Raw genomic sequence first — 22,574 nt, 5'->3', positions numbered from 1 at the left:
GCTATTCCCTGGTACTAAAATATTTCTATTTAATCTGTACACTTCACATACAAGCTTGTCAGTTGCAGATTAAAGTAAAGTGATGCAACAAAAACTTACAGCATCTGCTATTCCCAGGTGCTAACAGATAGTTTTTTTAATTAATCACTGCATTTCACATCCTAGCATGTCATCTTGACAGTAAATTAAAGTGATTCAAGAGAAGCTTACAGCATCTCGTAGTCCAAGGTGCTAACAGATAGTTTTTGATGAATCACTGCACTTCACATTCAGGCATGTGAGTTGGAGAGTAAATGAAAGTGATGCAAAAAAAACTTACAGCATCGGCTATTCCCAGGTGCTAACAGATAGTTTTTTTTATTAATCACTGCACTTTACATTTGAGCATGTCAGCTTGAAAGTAAATTAAAGTGATGCAAGAAAAGCTTACAGCACCTGGTATTCCTAGGTAGGGTCCCACCTCAGTACTATCCAGGCCCAAACTTGCTTAGCTTCCAAGGTCAGATGAGATTGGGCGTTCTCAAGCTGGTGTGGCCGTAAGCCTTAAACACTTACTCAAATTGCCTAATCATAGCAAATATGATCAAAGACCAATCTGACAATTTTTTTTATTAATCCCTGCACTTGACATTCTAGAATGTTATCTTGAATGTAAATTAAATGATGCAATAAAAGCTTACAACATCTGGTATACGGAGGCACTAACAGACAGTTTTTTGATGAATCACTGCACTTCACATTCAGGCATGTGAGTTGGAGAGTAAATGAAAGTGATGCAAAAAAAACTTACAGCATCTGCTATTCCCAGGTGCTAACAGATAGTTTGAGTTAATTATTCACTGCACTTCAAATTTGAACATGATAGCTTGAACATAAATTAAAGGGATGCAATACAATCTTACAGCACCTGCTATTCCCTGGTACTAAAATATTTCTATTTAATCTGTACACTTCACATACAAGCTTGTCAGTTGCAGATTAAAGTAAAGTGATGCAACAAAAACTTACAGCATCTGCTATTCCCAGGTGCTAACAGATAGTTTTTTTAATTAATCACTGCATTTCACATCCTAGCATGTCATCTTGACAGTAAATTAAAGTGATTCAAGAGAAGCTTACAGCATCTCGTAGTCCAAGGTGCTAACAGATAGTTTTTGATGAATCACTGCACTTCACATTCAGGCATGTGAGTTGGAGAGTAAATGAAAGTGATGCAAAAAAAACTTACAGCATCGGCTATTCCCAGGTGCTAACAGATAGTTTTTTTTATTAATCACTGCACTTCACATTTGAGCATGTCAGCTTGAAAGTAAATTAAAGTGATGCAAGAAAAGCTTACAGCACCTGGTATTCCTAGGTAGGGTCCCACCTCAGTACTATCCAGGCCCAAACTTGCTTAGCTTCCAAGGTCAGATGAGATTGGGCGTTCTCAAGATGGTGTGGCCGTAAGCCTTAAACACTTACTCAAATTGCCTAATCATAGCAAATATGATCAAAGACCAATCTGACAATTTTTTTTATTAATCCCTGCACTTGACATTCTAGAATGTTATCTTGAATGTAAATTAAATGATGCAATAAAAGCTTACAACATCTGGTATATGGAGGCACTAACAGACAGTTTTTTGATGAATCACTGCACTTCACATTCAGGCATGTGAGTTGGAGAGTAAATGAAAGTGATGCAAAAAAAACTTACAGCATCTGCTATTCCCAGGTGCTAACAGATAGTTTGAGTTAATTATTCACTGCACTTCAAATTTGAACATGATAGCTTGAACATAAATTAAAGGGATGCAATACAATCTTACAGCACCTGCTATTCCCTGGTACTAAAATATTTCTATTTAATCTGTACACTTCACATACAAGCTTGTCAGTTACAGATTAAAGTAAAGTGATGCAACAAAAACTTACAGCATCTGCTATTCCCAGGTGCTAACACATAGTTTTTTTAATTAATCACTGCATTTCACATCCTAGCATGTCATCTTGACAGTAAATTAAAGTGATTCAAGAGAAGCTTACAGCATCTCGTAGTCCAAGGTGCTAACAGATAGTTTTTGATGAATCACTGCACTTCACATTCAGGCATGTGAGTTGGAGAGTAAATGAAAGTGATGTAAAAAAAACTTACAGCATCTGCTATTCCCAGGTGCTAACAGATAGTTTGAGTTAATTATTCACTGCACTTCAAATTTGAACATGATAGCTTGAACATAAATTAAAGGGATGCAATACAATCTTACAGCACCTGCTATTCCCTGGTACTAAAATATTTCTATTTAATCTGTACACTTCACATACAAGCTTGTCAGTTACAGATTAAAGTAAAGTGATGCAACAAAAACTTACAGCATCTGCTATTCCCAGGTGCTAACACATAGTTTTTTTAATTAATCACTGCATTTCACATCCTAGCATGTCATCTTGACAGTAAATTAAAGTGATTCAAGAGAAGCTTACAGCATCTCGTAGTCCAAGGTGCTAACAGATAGTTTTTGATGAATCATTGCACTTCACATTCAGGTATGTGAGTTGGAGAGTAAATGAAAGTGATGCAAAAAAAACTTACAGCATCAGCTATTCCCAGGTGCTATCAGATAGTTTTTTTTATTAATCACTGCACTTCACATTTGAGCATGTCAGCTTGAAAGTAAATTAAAGTGATGCAAGAAAAGCTTAAAGCACCTGGTATTCCTAGGTAGGGTCCCACCTCAGTACTATCCAGGCCCAAACTTGCTTTGCTTCCAAGGTCAGATGAGATTGGGCGTTCTCAAGCTGGTGTGGCCGTAAGCCTTAAACACTTACTCAAATTGCCTAATCATAGCAAATATGATCAAAGACCAATCTGACAATTTTTTTTATTAATCCCTGCACTTGACATTCTAGAATGTTATCTTGAATGTAAATTAAATGATGCAATAAAAGCTTACAACATCTGGTATACGGAGGCACTAACAGACAGTTTTTTGATGAATCACTGCACTTCACATTCAGGCATGTGAGTTGGAGAGTAAATGAAAGTGATGCAAAAAAAACTTACAGCATCGGCTATTCCCAGGTGCTAACAGATAGTTTTTTTTATTAATCACTGCACTTCACATTTGAGCATGTCAGCTTGAAAGTAAATTAAAGTGATGCAAGAAAAGCTTAAAGCACCTGGTATTCCTAGGTAGGGTCCCACCTTAGTACTATCCAGGCCCAAACTTGCTTTGCTTCCAAGGTCAGATGAGATTGGGCGTTCTCAAGCTGGTGTGGCCGTAAGCCTTAAACACTTACTCAAATTGCCTAATCATAGCAAATATGATCAAAGACCAATCTGACAATTTTTTTTATTAATCCCTGCACTTGACATTCTAGAATGTTATCTTGAATGTAAATTAAATGATGCAATAAAAGCTTACAACATCTGGTATACGGAGGCACTAACAGACAGTTTTTTGATGAATCACTGCACTTCACATTCAGGCATGTGAGTTGGAGAGTAAATGAAAGTGATGCAAAAAAAACTTACAGCATCTGCTATTCCCAGGTGCTAACAGATAGTTTGAGTTAATTATTCACTGCACTTCAAATTTGAACATGATAGCTTGAACATAAATTAAAGGGATGCAATACAATCTTACAGCACCTGCTATTCCCTGGTACTAAAATATTTATATTTAATCTGTACACTTCACATACAAGCTTGTCAGTTGCAGATTAAAGTAAAGTGATGCAACAAAAACTTACAGCATCTGCTATTCCCAGGTGCTAACAGATAGTTTTTTTAATTAATCACTGCATTTCACATCCTAGCATGTCATCTTGACAGTAAATTAAAGTGATTCAAGAGAAGCTTACAGCATCTCGTAGTCCAAGGTGCTAAGAGATAGTTTTTGATGAATCACTGCACTTCACATTCAGGCATGTGAGTTGGAGAGTAAATGAAAGTGATGCAAAAAAAACTTACAGCATCGGCTATTCCCAGGTGCTAACAGATAGTTTTTTTTATTAATCACTGCACTTCACATTTGAGCATGTCAGCTTGAAAGTAAATTAAAGTGATGCAAGAAAAGCTTACAGCACCTGGTATTCCTAGGTAGGGTCCCACCTCAGTACTATCCAGGCCCAAACTTGCTTAGCTTCCAAGGTCAGATGAGATTGGGCGTTCTCAAGATGGTGTGGCCGTAAGCCTTAAACACTTACTCAAATTGCCTAATCATAGCAAATATGATCAAAGACCAATCTGACAATTTTTTTTATTAATCCCTGCACTTGACATTCTAGAATGTTATCTTGAATGTAAATTAAATGATGCAATAAAAGCTTACAACATCTGGTATATGGAGGCACTAACAGACAGTTTTTTGATGAATCACTGCACTTCACATTCAGGCATGTGAGTTGGAGAGTAAATGAAAGTGATGCAAAAAAAACTTACAGCATCTGCTATTCCCAGGTGCTAACAGATAGTTTGAGTTAATTATTCACTGCACTTCAAATTTGAACATGATAGCTTGAACATAAATTAAAGGGATGCAATACAATCTTACAGCACCTGCTATTCCCTGGTACTAAAATATTTCTATTTAATCTGTACACTTCACATACAAGCTTGTCAGTTGCAGATTAAAGTAAAGTGATGCAACAAAAACTTACAGCATCTGCTATTCCCAGGTGCTAACAGATAGTTTTTTTAATTAATCACTGCATTTCACATCCTAGCATGTCATCTTGACAGTAAATTAAAGTGATTCAAGAGAAGCTTACAGCATCTCGTAGTCCAAGGTGCTAACAGATAGTTTTTGATGAATCACTGCACTTCACATTCAGGCATGTGAGTTGGAGAGTAAATGAAAGTGATGCAAAAAAAACTTACAGCATCTGCTATTCCCAGGTGCTAACAGATAGTTTGAGTTAATTATTCACTGCACTTCAAATTTGAACATGATAGCTTGAACATAAATTAAAGGGATGCAATACAATCTTACAGCACCTGCTATTCCCTGGTACTAAAATATTTCTATTTAATCTGTACACTTCACATACAAGCTTGTCAGTTGCAGATTAAAGTAAAGTGATGCAACAAAAACTTACAGCATCTGCTATTCCCAGGTGCTAACACATAGTTTTTTTAATTAATCACTGCATTTCACATCCTAGCATGTCATCTTGACAGTAAATTAAAGTGATTCAAGAGAAGCTTACAGCATCTCGTAGTCCAAGGTGCTAACAGATAGTTTTTGATGAATCATTGCACTTCACATTCAGGTATGTGAGTTGGAGAGTAAATGAAAGTGATGCAAAAAAAACTTACAGCATCAGCTATTCCCAGGTGCTATCAGATAGTTTTTTTTATTAATCACTGCACTTCACATTTGAGCATGTCAGCTTGAAAGTAAATTAAAGTGATGCAAGAAAAGCTTAAAGCACCTGGTATTCCTAGGTAGGGTCCCACCTCAGTACTATCCAGGCCCAAACTTGCTTTGCTTCCAAGGTCAGATGAGATTGGGCGTTCTCAAGCTGGTGTGGCCGTAAGCCTTAAACACTTACTCAAATTGCCTAATCATAGCAAATATGATCAAAGACCAATCTGACAATTTTTTTTATTAATCCCTGCACTTGACATTCTAGAATGTTATCTTGAATGTAAATTAAATGATGCAATAAAAGCTTACAACATCTGGTATACGGAGGCACTAACAGACAGTTTTTTGATGAATCACTGCACTTCACATTCAGGCATGTGAGTTGGAGAGTAAATGAAAGTGATGCAAAAAAAACTTACAGCATCGGCTATTCCCAGGTGCTAACAGATAGTTTTTTTTATTAATCACTGCACTTCACATTTGAGCATGTCAGCTTGAAAGTAAATTAAAGTGATGCAAGAAAAGCTTAAAGCACCTGGTATTCCTAGGTAGGGTCCCACCTTAGTACTATCCAGGCCCAAACTTGCTTTGCTTCCAAGGTCAGATGAGATTGGGCGTTCTCAAGCTGGTGTGGCCGTAAGCCTTAAACACTTACTCAAATTGCCTAATCATAGCAAATATGATCAAAGACCAATCTGACAATTTTTTTTATTAATCCCTGCACTTGACATTCTAGAATGTTATCTTGAATGTAAATTAAATGATGCAATAAAAGCTTACAACATCTGGTATACGGAGGCACTAACAGACAGTTTTTTGATGAATCACTGCACTTCACATTCAGGCATGTGAGTTGGAGAGTAAATGAAAGTGATGCAAAAAAAACGTACAGCATCTGCTATTCCCAGGTGCTAACAGATAGTTTGAGTTAATTATTCACTGCACTTCAAATTTGAACATGATAGCTTGAACATAAATTAAAGGGATGCAATACAATCTTACAGCACCTGCTATTCCCTGGTACTAAAATATTTCTATTTAATCTGTACACTTCACATACAAGCTTGTCAGTTGCAGATTAAAGTAAAGTGATGCAACAAAAACTTACAGCATCTGCTATTCCCAGGTGCTAACAGATAGTTTTTTTAATTAATCACTGCATTTCACATCCTAGCATGTCATCTTGACAGTAAATTAAAGTGATTCAAGAGAAGCTTACAGCATCTCGTAGTCCAAGGTGCTAACAGATAGTTTTTGATGAATCACTGCACTTCACATTCAGGCATGTGAGTTGGAGAGTAAATGAAAGTGATGCAAAAAAAACTTACAGCATCTGCTATTCCCAGGTGCTAACAGATAGTTTGAGTTAATTATTCACTGCACTTCAAATTTGAACATGATAGCTTGAACATAAATTAAAGGGATGCAATACAATCTTACAGCACCTGCTATTCCCTGGTACTAAAATATTTCTATTTAATCTGTACACTTCACATACAAGCTTGTCAGTTGCAGATTAAAGTAAAGTGATGCAACAAAAACTTACAGCATCTGCTATTCCCAGGTGCTAACAGATAGTTTTTTTAATTAATCACTGCATTTCACATCCTAGCATGTCATCTTGACAGTAAATTAAAGTGATTCAAGAGAAGCTTACAGCATCTCGTAGTCCAAGGTGCTAACAGATAGTTTTTGATGAATCACTGCACTTCACATTCAGGCATGTGAGTTGGAGAGTAAATGAAAGTGATGCAAAAAAAACTTACAGCATCTGCTATTCCCAGGTGCTAACAGATAGTTTGAGTTAATTATTCACTGCACTTCAAATTTGAACATGATAGCTTGAACATAAATTAAAGGGATGCAATACAATCTTACAGCACCTGCTATTCCCTGGTACTAAAATATTTCTATTTAATCTGTACACTTCACATACAAGCTTGTCAGTTGCAGATTAAAGTAAAGTGATGCAACAAAAACTTACAGCATCTGCTATTCCCAGGTGCTAACAGATAGTTTTTTTTATTAATCACTGCACTTCACATTTGAGCATGTCAGCTTGAAAGTAAATTAAAGTGATGCAAGAAAAGCTTACAGCACCTGGTATTCCTAGGTAGGGTCCCACCTCAGTACTATCCAGGCCCAAACTTGCTGAGCTTCCAAGGTCAGATGAGATTGGGCATTCTCAAGCTGGTGTGGCCGTAAGCCTTAAACGCTTACTCAATTTGCCTAATCATAGCAAATATGATCAAAGACCAATCTGACAATTTTTTTTATTAATCCCTGCAATTGACATTCTAGAATGTTATCTTGAATGTAAATTAAATGATGCAATAAAAGCTTACAACATCTGGTATACGGAGGCACTAACAGACAGTTTTTTGATGAATCACTGCACTTCACATTCAGGCATGTGAGTTGGAGAGTAAATGAAAGTGATGCAAAAAAAACTTACAGCATCGGCTATTCCCAGGTGCTAACAGATAGTTTTTTTTATTAATCACTGCACTTCACATTTGAGCATGTCAGCTTGAAAGTAAATTAAAGTGATGCAAGAAAAGCTTAAAGCACCTGGTATTCCTAGGTAGGGTCCCACCTCAGTACTATCCAGGCCCAAACTTGCTTAGCTTCCAAGGTCAGATGAGATTGGGCATTCTCAAGCTGGTGTGGCCGTAAGCCTTAAACACTTACTCAAATTGCCTAATCATAGCAAATATGATCAAAGACCAATCTGACAATTTTTTTTATTAATCCCTGCACTTGACATTCTAGAATGTTTTCTTGAATGTAAATTAAATGATGCAATAAAAGCTTACAACATCTGGTATACGGAGGCACTAACAGACAGTTTTTTGATGAATCACTGCACTTCACATTCAGGCATGTGAGTTGGAGAGTAAATGAAAGTGATGCAAAAAAAACGTACAGCATCTGCTATTCCCAGGTGCTAACCGATAGTTTGAGTTAATTATTCACTGCACTTCAAATTTGAACATGATATCTTGAACATAAATTAAAGGGATGCAATACAATCTTACAGCACCTGCTATTCCCTGGTACTAAAATATTTCTATTTAATCTGTATACTTCACATACAAGCTTGTCAGTTGCAGATTAAAGTAAAGTGATGCAACAAAAACTTACAGCATCTGCTATTCCCAGGTGCTAACAGATAGTTTTTTTAATTAATCACTGCATTTCACATCCTAGCATGTCATCTTGACAGTAAATTAAAGTGATTCAAGAGAAGCTTACAGCATCTCGTAGTCCAAGGTGCTAACAGATAGTTTTTGATGAATCACTGCACTTCACATTCAGGCATGTGAGTTGGAGAGTAAATGAAAGTGATGCAAAAAAAACTTACAGCATCTGCTATTCCCAGGTGCTAACAGATAGTTTGAGTTAATTATTCACTGCACTTCAAATTTGAACATGATAGCTTGAACATAAATTAAAGGGATGCAATACAATCTTACAGCACCTGCTATTCCCTGGTACTAAAATATTTCTATTTAATCTGTACACTTCACATACAAGCTTGTCAGTTGCAGATTAAAGTAAAGTGATGCAACAAAAACTTACAGCATCTGCTATTCCCAGGTGCTAACAGATAGTTTTTTTTATTAATCACTGCACTTCACATTTGAGCATGTCAGCTTGAAAGTAAATTAAAGTGATGCAAGAAAAGCTTACAGCACCTGGTATTCCTAGGTAGGGTCCCACCTCAGTACTATCCAGGCCCAAACTTGCTGAGCTTCCAAGGTCAGATGAGATTGGGCATTCTCAAGCTGGTGTGGCCGTAAGCCTTAAACGCTTACTCAATTTGCCTAATCATAGCAAATATGATCAAAGACCAATCTGACAATTTTTTTTATTAATCCCTGCAATTGACATTCTAGAATGTTATCTTGAATGTAAATTAAATGATGCAATAAAAGCTTACAACATCTGGTATACGGAGGCACTAACAGACAGTTTTTTGATGAATCACTGCACTTCACATTCAGGCATGTGAGTTGGAGAGTAAATGAAAGTGATGCAAAAAAAACTTACAGCATCGGCTATTCCCAGGTGCTAACAGATAGTTTTTTTTATTAATCACTGCACTTCACATTTGAGCATGTCAGCTTGAAAGTAAATTAAAGTGATGCAAGAAAAGCTTAAAGCACCTGGTATTCCTAGGTAGGGTCCCACCTCAGTACTATCCAGGCCCAAACTTGCTTAGCTTCCAAGGTCAGATGAGATTGGGCATTCTCAAGCTGGTGTGGCCGTAAGCCTTAAACACTTACTCAAATTGCCTAATCATAGCAAATATGATCAAAGACCAATCTGACAATTTTTTTTATTAATCCCTGCACTTGACATTCTAGAATGTTTTCTTGAATGTAAATTAAATGATGCAATAAAAGCTTACAACATCTGGTATACGGAGGCACTAACAGACAGTTTTTTGATGAATCACTGCACTTCACATTCAGGCATGTGAGTTGGAGAGTAAATGAAAGTGATGCAAAAAAAACGTACAGCATCTGCTATTCCCAGGTGCTAACCGATAGTTTGAGTTAATTATTCACTGCACTTCAAATTTGAACATGATATCTTGAACATAAATTAAAGGGATGCAATACAATCTTACAGCACCTGCTATTCCCTGGTACTAAAATATTTCTATTTAATCTGTATACTTCACATACAAGCTTGTCAGTTGCAGATTAAAGTAAAGTGATGCAACAAAAACTTACAGCATCTGCTATTCCCAGGTGCTAACAGATAGTTTTTTTAATTAATCACTGCATTTCACATCCTAGCATGTCATCTTGACAGTAAATTAAAGTGATTCAAGAAAAGCTTACAGCATCTCGTAGTCCAAGGTGCTAACAGATAGTTTTTGATGAATCACTGCACTTCACATTCAGGCATGTGAGTTGGAGAGTAAATGAAAGTGATGCAAAAAAAACTTACAGCATCTGCTATTCCCAGGTGCTAACAGATAGTTTTTTTTTATTAATCACTGCACTTCACATTTGAGCATGTCAGCTTGAAAGTAAATTAAAGTGATGCAATAAAAGCTTACAGCACCTGGTATTCCTAGTTAGGGTCCCACCTCAGTACTACCCAGGCCCAAACTTGCTTAGCTTCCAAGGTCAAATGAAATTGGGCATTCTCAAGCTGGTGTGGCCGTAAGCCTTAACCACTTACTCAAATTTCCTAATCATAGCAAATATGATCAAAGACCAATCTGACAATTTTTTTTATTAATACCTGCACTTGACATTCTAGAATGTTATCTTGAATGTAAATTAAATGATGCAATAAAAGCTTACAACATCTGGTATACGGAGGCACTAACAGACAGTTTTTTGATGAATCACTGCACTTCACATTCAGGCATGTGAGTTGGAGAGTAAATGAAAGTGATGCAAAAAAAACTTACAGCATCGGCTATTCCCAGGTGCTAACAGATAGTTTGAGTTAATTATTCACTGCACTTCACATTTGAACATGATAGCTTGAACATAAATTAAAGGGATGCAATACAATCATACAGCACCTGCTATTCCCTGGTACTAAAATATTTCTATTTAATCTGTACACTTCACATACAAGCTTGTCAGTTGCAGATTAAAGTAAAGTGATGCAACAAAAACTTACAGCATCTGCTATTCCCAGGTGCTAACAGATAGTTTTTTTAATTAATCACTGCATTTCACATCCTAGCATCTCATCTTGACAGTAAATTAAAGTGATTCAAGAGAACCTTACAGCATCTCGTAGTCCAAGGTGCTAACAGATAGTTTTTGATGAATCACTGCACTTCACATTCAGGCATGTGAGTTGGAGAGTAAATGAAAGTGATGCAAAAAAAACTTACAGCATCGGCTATTCCCAGGTGCTAACAGATAGATTTTTTTTATTAATCACTGCACTTCACATTTGAGCATGTCAGCTTGAAAGTAAATTAAAGTGATGCAAGAAAAGCTTACAGCACCTGGTATTCCTAGGTAGGGGCCCACCTCAATACTATCCAGGCCCAAACTTGCTTAGCTTCCAAGGTCAGATGAGATTGGGCGTTCTCAAGCTGGTGTGGCCGTAAGCCTTAAACACTTACTCAAATTGCCTAATCATAGCAAATATGATCAAAGACCAATCTGACAATTTTTTTTATTAATCCCTGCACTTGACATTCTAGAATGTTTTCTTGAATGTAAATTAAATGATGCAATAAAAGCTTACAACATCTGGTATACGGAGGCACTAACAGACAGTTTTTTGATGAATCACTGCACTTCACATTCAGGCATGTGAGTTGGAGAGTAAATGAAAGTGATGCAAAAAAAACTTACAGCATCTGCTATTCCCAGGTGCTAACAGATAGTTTGAGTTAATTATTCACTGCACTTCAAATTTGAACATGATAGCTTGAACATAAATTAAAGGGATGCAATACAATCTTACAGCACCTGCTATTCCCTGGTACTAAAATATTTCTATTTAATCTGTACACTTCACATACAAGCTTGTCAGTTACAGATTAAAGTAAAGTGATGCAACAAAAACTTACAGCATCTGCTATTCCCAGGTGCTAACACATAGTTTTTTTAATTAATCACTGCATTTCACATCCTAGAATGTCATCTTGACAGTAAATTAAAGTGATTCAAGAGAAGCTTACAGCATCTCGTAGTCCAAGGTGCTAACAGATAGTTTTTGATGAATCACTGCACTTCACATTCAGGCATGTGAGTTGGAGAGTAAATGAAAGTGATGCAAAAAAAAACGTACAGCATCTGCTATTCCCAGGTGCTAACAGATAGTTTGAGTTAATTATTCACTGCACTTCAAATTTGAACATGATAGCTTGAACATAAATTAAAGGGATGCAATACAATCTTACAGCACCTGCTATTCCCTGGTACTAAAATATTTCTATTTAATCTGTACACTTCACATACAAGCTTGTCAGTTGCAGATTAAAGTAAAGTGATGCAACAAAAACTTACAGCAACTGCTATTCCCAGGTGCTAACAGATAGTTTTTTTAATTAATCACTGCATTTCACATCCTAGCATGTCATCTTGACAGTAAATTAAAGTGATTCAAGAGAAGCTTACAGCATCTCGTAGTCCAAGGTGCTAACAGATAGTTTTTGATGAATCACTGCACTTCACATTCAGGCATGTGAGTTGGAGAGTAAATGAAAGTGATGCAAAAAAAACTTACAGCATCTGCTATTCCCAGGTGCTAACAGATAGTTTGAGTTAATTATTCACTGCACTTCACATTTGAACATGATAGCTTGAACATAAATTAAAGGGATGCAATACAATCATACAGCACCTGCTATTCCCTGGTACTAAAATATTTCTATTTAATCTGTACACTTCACATACAAGCTTGTCAGTTGCAGATTAAAGTAAAGTGATGCAACAAAAACTTACAGCATCTGCTATTCCCAGGTGCTAACAGATAGTTTTTTTAATTAATCACTGCATTTCACATCCTAGCATCTCATCTTGACAGTAAATTAAAGTGATTCAAGAGAACCTTACAGCATCTCGTAGTCCAAGGTGCTAACAGATAGTTTTTGATGAATCACTGCACTTCACATTCAGGCATGTGAGTTGGAGAGTAAATGAAAGTGATGCAAAAAAAACTTACAGCATCGGCTATTCCCAGGTGCTAACAGATAGATTTTTTTTATTAATCACTGCACTTCACATTTGAGCATGTCAGCTTGAAAGTAAATTAAAGTGATGCAAGAAAAGCTTACAGCACCTGGTATTCCTAGGTAGGGGCCCACCTCAATACTATCCAGGCCCAAACTTGCTTAGCTTCCAAGGTCAGATGAGATTGGGCGTTCTCAAGCTGGTGTGGCCGTAAGCCTTAAACACTTACTCAAATTGCCTAATCATAGCAAATATGATCAAAGACCAATCTGACAATTTTTTTTATTAATCCCTGCACTTGACATTCTAGAATGTTTTCTTGAATGTAAATTAAATGATGCAATAAAAGCTTACAACATCTGGTATACGGAGGCACTAACAGACAGTTTTTTGATGAATCACTGCACTTCACATTCAGGCATGTGAGTTGGAGAGTAAATGAAAGTGATGCAAAAAAAACTTACAGCATCTGCTATTCCCAGGTGCTAACAGATAGTTTGAGTTAATTATTCACTGCACTTCAAATTTGAACATGATAGCTTGAACATAAATTAAAGGGATGCAATACAATCTTACAGCACCTGCTATTCCCTGGTACTAAAATATTTCTATTTAATCTGTACACTTCACATACAAGCTTGTCAGTTACAGATTAAAGTAAAGTGATGCAACAAAAACTTACAGCATCTGCTATTCCCAGGTGCTAACACATAGTTTTTTTAATTAATCACTGCATTTCACATCCTAGAATGTCATCTTGACAGTAAATTAAAGTGATTCAAGAGAAGCTTACAGCATCTCGTAGTCCAAGGTGCTAACAGATAGTTTTTGATGAATCACTGCACTTCACATTCAGGCATGTGAGTTGGAGAGTAAATGAAAGTGATGCAAAAAAAAACGTACAGCATCTGCTATTCCCAGGTGCTAACAGATAGTTTGAGTTAATTATTCACTGCACTTCAAATTTGAACATGATAGCTTGAACATAAATTAAAGGGATGCAATACAATCTTACAGCACCTGCTATTCCCTGGTACTAAAATATTTCTATTTAATCTGTACACTTCACATACAAGCTTGTCAGTTGCAGATTAAAGTAAAGTGATGCAACAAAAACTTACAGCAACTGCTATTCCCAGGTGCTAACAGATAGTTTTTTTAATTAATCACTGCATTTCACATCCTAGCATGTCATCTTGACAGTAAATTAAAGTGATTCAAGAGAAGCTTACAGCATCTCGTAGTCCAAGGTGCTAACAGATAGTTTTTGATGAATCACTGCACTTCACATTCAGGCATGTGAGTTGGAGAGTAAATGAAAGTGATGCAAAAAAAACTTACAGCATCTGCTATTCCCAGGTGCTAACAGATAGTTTGAGTTAATTATTCACTGCACTTCAAATTTGAACATGATAGCTTGAACATAAATTAAAGGGATGCAATACAATCTTACAGCACCTGCTATTCCCTGGTACTAAAATATTTCTATTTAATCTGTACACTTCACATACAAGCTTGTCAGTTGCAGATTAAAGTAAAGTGATGCAACAAAAACTTACAGCATCTGCTATTCCCAGGTGCTAACAGATAGTTTTTTTAATTAATCACTGCATTTCACATCCTAGCATGTCATCTTGACAGTAAATTAAAGTGATTCAAGAAAAGCTTACAGCATCTCGTAGTCCAAGGTGCTAACAGATAGTTTTTGATGAATCACTGCACTTCACATTCAGGCATGTGAGTTGGAGAGTAAATGAAAGTGATGCAAAAAAAACTTACAGCATCTGCTATTCCCAGGTGCTAACAGATAGTTTTTTTTTATTAATCACTGCACTTCACATTTGAGCATGTCAGCTTGAAAGTAAATTAAAGTGATGCAATAAAAGCTTACAGCACCTGGTATTCCTAGTTAGGGTCCCACCTCAGTACTATCCAGGCCCAAACTTGCTTAGCTTCCAAGGTCAAATGAAATTGGGCATTCTCAAGCTGGTGTGGCCGTAAGCCTTAACCACTTACTCAAATTTCCTAATCATAGCAAATATGATCAAAGACCAATCTGACAATTTTTTTTATTAATCCCTGCACTTGACATTCTAGAATGTTATCTTGAATGTAAATTAAATGATGCAATAAAAGCTTACAACATCTGGTATACGGAGGCACTAACAGACAGTTTTTTGATGAATCACTGCACTTCACATTCAGGCATGTGAGTTGGAGAGTAAATGAAAGTGATGCAAAAAAAACTTACAGCATCGGCTATTCCCAGGTGCTAACAGATAGTTTGAGTTAATTATTCACTGCACTTCACATTTGAACATGATAGCTTGAACATAAATTAAAGGGATGCAATACAATCATACAGCACCTGCTATTCCCTGGTACTAAAATATTTCTATTTAATCTGTACACTTCACATACAAGCTTGTCAGTTGCAGATTAAAGTAAAGTGATGCAACAAAAACTTACAGCATCTGCTATTCCCAGGTGCTAACAGATAGTTTTTTTAATTAATCACTGCATTTCACATCCTAGCATGTCATCTTGACAGTAAATTAAAGTGATTCAAGAGAACCTTACAGCATCTCGTAGTCCAAGGTGCTAACAGATAGTTTTTGATGAATCACTGCACTTCACATTCAGGCATGTGAGTTGGAGAGTAAATGAAAGTGATGCAAAAAAAACTTACAGCATCGGCTATTCCCAGGTGCTAACAGATAGATTTTTTTTATTAATCACTGCACTTCACATTTGAGCATGTCAGCTTGAAAGTAAATTAAAGTGATGCAAGAAAAGCTTACAGCACCTGGTATTCCTAGGTAGGGTCCCACCTCAATACTATCCAGGCCCAAACTTGCTTAGCTTCCAAGGTCAGATGAGATTGGGCGTTCTCAAGCTGGTGTGGCCGTAAGCCTTAAACACTTACTCAAATTTCCTAATCATAGCAAATATGATCAAAGACCAATCTGACAATTTTTTTTATTAATCCCTGCACTTGACATTCTAGAATGTTATCTTGAATGTAAATTAAATGATGCAATAAAAGCTTACAACATCTGGTATACGGAGGCACTAACAGACAGTTTTTTGATGAATCACTGCACTTCACATTCAGGCATGTGAGTTGGAGAGTAAATGAAAGTGATGCAAAAAAAAACGTACAGCATCTGCTATTCCCAGGTGCTAACAGATAGTTTGAGTTAATTATTCACTGCACTTCAAATTTGAACATGATAGCTTGAACATAAATTAAAGGGATGCAATACAATCTTACAGCACCTGCTATTCCCTGGTACTAAAATATTTCTATTTAATCTGTACACTTCACATACAAGCTTGTCAGTTGCAGATTAAAGTAAAGTGATGCAACAAAAACTTACAGCATCTGCTATTCCCAGGTGCTAACAGATAGTTTTTTTAATTAATCACTGCATTTCACATCCTAGCATGTCATCTTGACAGTAAATTAAAGTGATTCAAGAAAAGCTTACAGCATCTCGTAGTCCAAGGTGCTAACAGATAGTTTTTGATGAATCACTGCACTTCACATTCAGGCATGTGAGTTGGAGAGTAAGTGAAAGTGATGCAAAAAAAACTTACAGCATCTGCTATTCCCAGGTGCTAACAGATAGTTTTTTTTTATTAATCACTGCACTTCACATTTGAGCATGTCAGCTTGAAAGTAAATTAAAGTGATGCAATAAAAGCTTACAGCACCTGGTATTCCTAGTTAGGGTCCCACCTCAGTACTATCCAGGTCCAAACTTGCTTAGCTTCCAAGGTCAAATGAAATTGGGCATTCTCAAGCTGGTGTGGCCGTAAGCCTTAACCACTTACTCAAATTTCCTAATCATAGCAAATATGATCAAAGACCAATCTGACAATTTTTTTTATTAATACCTGCACTTGACATTCTAGAATGTTATCTTGAATGTAAATTAAATGATGCAATAAAAGCTTACAACATCTGGTATACGGAGGCACTAACAGACAGTTTTTTGATGAATCACTGCACTTCACATTCAGGCATGTGAGTTGGAGAGTAAATGAAAGTGATGCAAAAAAAACTTACAGCATCGGCTATTCCAAGGTGCTAACAGATAGTTTGAGTTAATTATTCACTGCACTTCACATTTGAACATGATAGCTTGAACATAAATTAAAGGGATGCAATAAAATCTTACAGCACCTGCTATTCCCTGGTACTAAAATATTTCTATTTAATCTGTACACTTCACATACATGCTTGTCAGTTGCAGATTAAAGTAAAGTGATGCAACAAAAACTTACAGCATCTGCTATTCCCAGGTGCTAACAGATAGTTTTTTTAATTAATCACTGCATTTCACATCCTAGCATGTCATCTTGACAGTAAATTAAAGTGATTCAAGAGAACCTTACAGCATCTCGTAGTCCAAGGTGCTAACAGATAGTTTTTGATGAATCACTGCACTTCACATTCAGGCATGTGAGTTGGAGAGTAAATGAAAGTGATGCAAAAAAAACTTACAGCATCGGCTATTCCCAGGTGCTAACAGATAGATTTTTTTTATTAATCACTGCACTTCACATTTGAGCATGTCAGCTTGAAAGTAAATTAAAGTGATGCAAGAAAAGCTTACTGCACCTGGTATTCCTAGGTAGGGTCCCACCTCAATACTATCCAGGCCCAAACTTGCTTAGCTTCCAAGGTCAGATGAGATTGGGCGTTCTCAAGCTGGTGTGGCCGTAAGCCTTAAACACTTACTCAAATTTCCTAATCATAGCAAATATGATCAAAGACCAATCTGACAATTTTTTTTATTAATCCCTGCACTTGACATTCTAGAATGTTATCTTGAATGTAAATTAAATGACGCAATAAAAGCTTACAACATCTGGTATACGGAGGCACTAACAGACAGTTTTTTGATGAATCACTGCACTTCACATTCAGGCATGTGAGTTGGAGAGTAAATGAAAGTGATGCAAAAAAAAACGTACAGCATCTGCTATTCCCAGGTGCTAACAGATAGTTTGAGTTAATTATTCACTGCACTTCAAATTTGAACATGATAGCTTGAACATAAATTAAAGGGATGCAATACAATCTTACAGCACCTGCTATTCCCTGGTACTAAAATATTTCTATTTAATCTGTACACTTCACATACAAGCTTGTCAGTTGCAGATTAAAGTAAAGTGATGCAACAAAAACTTACAGCATCTGCTATTCCCAGGTGCTAACAGATAGTTTTTTTAATTAATCACTGCATTTCACATCCTAGCATGTCATCTTGACAGTAAATTAAAGTGATTCAAGAGAACCTTACAGCATCTCGTAGTCCAAGGTGCTAACAGATAGTTTTTGATGAATCACTGCACTTCACATTCAGGCATGTGAGTTGGAGAGTAAATGAAAGTGATGCAAAAAAAACTTACAGCATCGGCTATTCCCAGGTGCTAACAGATAGATTTTTTTTATTAATCACTGCACTTCACATTTGAGCATGTCAGCTTGAAAGTAAATTAAAGTGATGCAAGAAAAGCTTACAGCACCTGGTATTCCTAGGTAGGGTCCCACCTCAATACTATCCAGGCCCAAACTTGCTTAGCTTCCAAGGTCAGATGAGATTGGGCGTTCTCAAGCTGGTGTGGCCGTAAGCCTTAAACACTTACTCAAATTTCCTAATCATAGCAAATATGATCAAAGACCAATCTGACAATTTTTTTTATTAATCCCTGCACTTGACATTCTAGAATGTTATCTTGAATGTAAATTAAATGATGCAATAAAAGCTTACAACATCTGGTATACGGAGGCACTAACAGACAGTTTTTTGATGAATCACTGCACTTCACATTCAGGCATGTGAGTTGGAGAGTAAAGGAAAGTGATGCAAAAAAAAACGTACAGCATCTGCTATTCCCAGGTGCTAACAGATAGTTTGAGTTAATTATTCACTGCACTTCAAATTTGAACATGATAGCTTGAACATAAATTAAAGGGATGCAATACAATCTTACAGCACCTGCTATTCCCTGGTACTAAAATATTTCTATTTAATCTGTACACTTCACATACAAGCTTGTCAGTTGCAGATTAAAGTAAAGTGATGCAACAAAAACTTACAGCATCTGCTATTCCCAGGTGCTAACAGATAGTTTTTTTAATTAATCACTGCATTTCACATCCTAGCATGTCATCTTGACAGTAAATTAAAGTGATTCAAGAGAAGCTTACAGCATCTCGTAGTCCAAGGTGCTAACAGATAGTTTTTGATGAATCACTGCACTTCACATTCAGGCATGTGAGTTGGAGAGTAAATGAAAGTGATGCAAAAAAAACTTACAGCATCGGCTATTCCCAGGTGCTAACAGATAGATTTTTTTATTAATCACTGCACTTCACATTTGAGCATGTCAGCTTGAAAGTAAATTAAAGTGATGCAAGAAAATCTTACAGCACCTGGTATTCCTAGGTAGGGTCCCACCTCAATACTATCCAGGCCCAAACTTGCTTAGCTTCCAAGGTCAGATGAGATTGGGCGTTCTCAAGCTGGTGTGGCCGTAAGCCTTAAACACTTACTCAAATTTCCTAATCATAGCAAATATGATCAAAGACCAATCTGACAATTTTTTTTTATTAATCCCTGCACTTGACATTCTAGAATGTTATCTTGAATGTAAATTAAATGATGTAATAAAAGCTTACAACATTTGGTATACGGAGGCACTAACAGACAGTTTTTTGATGAATCACTGCACTTCACATTCAGGCATGTGAGTTGGAGAGTAAATGAAAGTGATGCAAAAAAAACGTACAGCATCTGCTATTCCCAGGTGCTAACAGATAGTTTGAGTTAATTATTCACTGCACTTCAAATTTGAACATGATAGCTTGAACATAAATTAAAGGGATGCAATACAATCTTACAGCACCTGCTATTCCCTGGTACTAAAATATTTCTATTTAATCTGTACACTTCACATACAAGCTTGTCAGTTGCAGATTAAAGTAAAGTGATGCAACAAAAACTTACAGCATCTGCTATTCCCAGGTGCTAACAGATAGTTTTTTTAATTAATCACTGCATTTCACATCCTAGCATGTCATCTTGACAGTAAATTAAAGTGATTCAAGAGAAGCTTACAGCATCTCGTAGTCCAAGGTGCTAACAGATAGTTTTTGATGAATCACTGCACTTCACATTCAGGCATGTGAGTTGGAGAGTAAATGAAAGTGATGCAAAAAAAACTTACAGCATCGGCTATTCCCAGGTGCTAACAGATAGATTTTTTTATTAATCACTGCACTTCACATTTGAGCATGTCAGCTTGAAAGTAAATTAAAGTGATGCAAGAAAAGCTTACAGCACCTGGTATTCCTAGGTAGGGTCCCACCTCAATACTATCCAGGTCCAAACTTGCTTAGCTTCCAAGGTCAGATGAGATTGGGCGTTCTCAAGCTGGTGTGGCCGTAAGCCTTAAACACTTACTCAAATTTCCTAATCATAGCAAATATGATCAAAGACCAATCTGACAATTTTTTTTATTAATCCCTGCACTTGACATTCTAGAATGTTATCTTGAATGTAAATTAAATGATGCAATAAAAGCTTACAACATCTGGTATACGGAGGCACTAACAGACAGTTTTTTGATGAATCACTGCACTTCACATTCAGGCATGTGAGTTGGAGAGTAAATGAAAGTGATGCAAAAAAAACGTACAGCATCTGCTATTCCCAGGTGCTAACAGATAGTTTGAGTTAATTATTCACTGCACTTCAAATTTGAACATGATAGCTTGAACATAAATTAAAGGGATGCAATACAATCTTACAGCACCTGCTATTCCCTGGTACTAAAATATTTCTATTTAATCTGTACACTTCACATACAAGCTTGTCAGTTGCAGATTAAAGTAAAGTGATGCAACAAAAACTTACAGCATCTGCTATTCCCAGGTGCTAACAGATAGTTTTTTTAATTAATCACTGCATTTCACATCCTAGCATGTCATCTTGACAGTAAATTAAAGTGATTCAAGAGAAGCTTACAGCATCTCGTAGTCCAAGGTGCTAACAGATAGTTTTTAATGAATCACTGCACTTCACATTCAGGCATGTGAGTTGGAGAGTAAATGAAAGTGATGCAAAAAAAACTTACAGCATCGGCTATTCCCAGGTGCTAACAGATAGTTTTTTTTATTAATCACTGCACTTCACATTTGAGCATGTCAGCTTGAAAGTAAATTAAAGTGATGCAAGAAAAGCTTACAGCACCTGGTATTCCTAGGTAGGGTCCCACCTCAGTACTATCCAGGCCCAAACTTGCTTAGCTTCCAAGGTCAGATGCGATTGGGCGTTCTCAAGTTGATGTGGCCGTAAGCCTTAAACACTTACTCAAATTTCCTAATCATAGCAAATATGATCAAAGACCAATCTGACAATTTTTTTTATTAATCCCTGCACTTGACATTCTAGAATGTTATCTTGAATGTAAATTAAATGATGCAATAAAAGCTTACAACATCTGGTATACGGAGGCACTAACAGACAGTTTTTTGATGAATCACTGCACTTCACATTCAGGCATGTGAGTTGGAGAGTAAATGAAAGTGATGCAAAAAAAACGTACAGCATCTGCTATTCAAAGGTGCTAACAGATAGTTTGAGTTAATTATTCACTGCACTTCAAATTTGAACATGATAGCTTGAACATAAATTAAAGGGATGCAATACAATCTTACAGCACCTGCTATTCCCTGGTACTAAAATATTTCTATTTAATCTGTACACTTCACATACAAGCTTGTCAGTTGCAGATTAAAGTAAAGTGATGCAACAAAAACTTACAGCATCTGCTATTCCCAGGTGCTAACAGATAGTTTTTTTAATTAATCACTGCATTTCACATCCTAGCATGTCATCTTGACAGTAAATTAAAGTGATTCAAGAGAAGCTTACAGCATCTCGTAGTCCAAGGTGCTAACAGATAGTTTTTGATGAATCACTGCACTTCACATTCAGGCATGTGAGTTGGAGAGTAAATGAAAGTGATGCAAAAAAAACTTACAGCATCGGCTATTCCCAGGTGCTAACAGATAGATTTTTTTATTAATCACTGCCCTTCACATTTGAGCATGTCAGCTTGAAAGTAAATTAAAGTGATGCAAGAAAAGCTTACAGCACCTGGTATTCCTAGGTAGGGTCCCACCTCAATACTATCCAGGCCCAAACTTGCTTAGCTTCCAAGGTCAGATGAAATTGGGCGTTCTCAAGCTGGTGTGGCCGTAAGCCTTAAACACTTACTCAAATTTCCTAATCATAGCAAATATGATCAAAGACCAATCTGACAATTTTTTTTATTAATCCCTGCACTTGACATTCTAGAATGTTATCTTGAATGTAAATTAAATGATGCAATAAAAGCTTACAACATCTGGTATACGGAGGCACTAACAGACAGTTTTTTGATGAATCACTGCACTTCACATTCAGGCATGTGAGTTGGAGAGTAAATGAAAGTGATGCAAAAAAAACGTACAGCATCTGCTATTCCCAGGTGC

At 36.6% G+C, this 22,574-nt stretch overlaps 1 non-coding gene and 22 pseudogenes across 1 annotated transcript; all 23 read right to left on the bottom strand.

The window, feature by feature from the left end:
• Positions 1-423: 423 nt before the first annotated feature.
• On the bottom strand, positions 424-542 carry LOC145649929 (5S ribosomal RNA). The gene has a single exon (XR_014116642.1). It is a non-coding gene; the product is annotated as a 5S ribosomal RNA (ribosomal RNA).
• A 790-nt stretch (positions 543-1,332) lies between these two features.
• On the bottom strand, positions 1,333-1,451 carry LOC145647154 (5S ribosomal RNA; annotated as a pseudogene).
• Positions 1,452-2,679: 1,228 nt separating this feature from the next.
• On the bottom strand, positions 2,680-2,798 carry LOC145650020 (5S ribosomal RNA; annotated as a pseudogene).
• Positions 2,799-3,150: 352 nt separating this feature from the next.
• Positions 3,151-3,269, bottom strand: LOC145649910 (5S ribosomal RNA; annotated as a pseudogene).
• A 790-nt stretch (positions 3,270-4,059) lies between these two features.
• Positions 4,060-4,178, bottom strand: LOC145647153 (5S ribosomal RNA; annotated as a pseudogene).
• Positions 4,179-5,406: 1,228 nt separating this feature from the next.
• LOC145650019 (5S ribosomal RNA) lies at positions 5,407-5,525 on the bottom strand (annotated as a pseudogene).
• A 352-nt stretch (positions 5,526-5,877) lies between these two features.
• Positions 5,878-5,996, bottom strand: LOC145649909 (5S ribosomal RNA; annotated as a pseudogene).
• A 1,446-nt stretch (positions 5,997-7,442) lies between these two features.
• Positions 7,443-7,561, bottom strand: LOC145649756 (5S ribosomal RNA; annotated as a pseudogene).
• A 352-nt stretch (positions 7,562-7,913) lies between these two features.
• On the bottom strand, positions 7,914-8,032 carry LOC145649899 (5S ribosomal RNA; annotated as a pseudogene).
• Positions 8,033-9,040: 1,008 nt separating this feature from the next.
• Positions 9,041-9,159, bottom strand: LOC145649755 (5S ribosomal RNA; annotated as a pseudogene).
• A 352-nt stretch (positions 9,160-9,511) lies between these two features.
• Positions 9,512-9,630, bottom strand: LOC145649898 (5S ribosomal RNA; annotated as a pseudogene).
• Positions 9,631-10,421: 791 nt separating this feature from the next.
• LOC145649736 (5S ribosomal RNA) lies at positions 10,422-10,540 on the bottom strand (annotated as a pseudogene).
• Positions 10,541-11,331: 791 nt separating this feature from the next.
• On the bottom strand, positions 11,332-11,450 carry LOC145648306 (5S ribosomal RNA; annotated as a pseudogene).
• A 1,668-nt stretch (positions 11,451-13,118) lies between these two features.
• On the bottom strand, positions 13,119-13,237 carry LOC145648305 (5S ribosomal RNA; annotated as a pseudogene).
• A 1,668-nt stretch (positions 13,238-14,905) lies between these two features.
• Positions 14,906-15,024, bottom strand: LOC145650157 (5S ribosomal RNA; annotated as a pseudogene).
• Positions 15,025-15,815: 791 nt separating this feature from the next.
• On the bottom strand, positions 15,816-15,934 carry LOC145648036 (5S ribosomal RNA; annotated as a pseudogene).
• Positions 15,935-16,726: 792 nt separating this feature from the next.
• LOC145650742 (5S ribosomal RNA) lies at positions 16,727-16,845 on the bottom strand (annotated as a pseudogene).
• A 791-nt stretch (positions 16,846-17,636) lies between these two features.
• LOC145649848 (5S ribosomal RNA) lies at positions 17,637-17,755 on the bottom strand (annotated as a pseudogene).
• A 792-nt stretch (positions 17,756-18,547) lies between these two features.
• LOC145648035 (5S ribosomal RNA) lies at positions 18,548-18,666 on the bottom strand (annotated as a pseudogene).
• Positions 18,667-19,457: 791 nt separating this feature from the next.
• On the bottom strand, positions 19,458-19,576 carry LOC145649702 (5S ribosomal RNA; annotated as a pseudogene).
• A 791-nt stretch (positions 19,577-20,367) lies between these two features.
• Positions 20,368-20,486, bottom strand: LOC145649153 (5S ribosomal RNA; annotated as a pseudogene).
• A 790-nt stretch (positions 20,487-21,276) lies between these two features.
• On the bottom strand, positions 21,277-21,395 carry LOC145648093 (5S ribosomal RNA; annotated as a pseudogene).
• A 790-nt stretch (positions 21,396-22,185) lies between these two features.
• Positions 22,186-22,304, bottom strand: LOC145649520 (5S ribosomal RNA; annotated as a pseudogene).
• Between the last annotated feature and the right edge of the window lie 270 nt (positions 22,305-22,574).

This window comes from Electrophorus electricus, chromosome 13 (genome assembly GCF_041902795.1).
Source record: "Electrophorus electricus isolate QZ-2024a chromosome 13, ASM4190279v1, whole genome shotgun sequence".
NCBI lineage: Eukaryota > Metazoa > Chordata > Actinopteri > Gymnotiformes > Gymnotidae > Electrophorus > Electrophorus electricus.
This window is presented reverse-complemented; position numbering and strand designations above follow the sequence as displayed.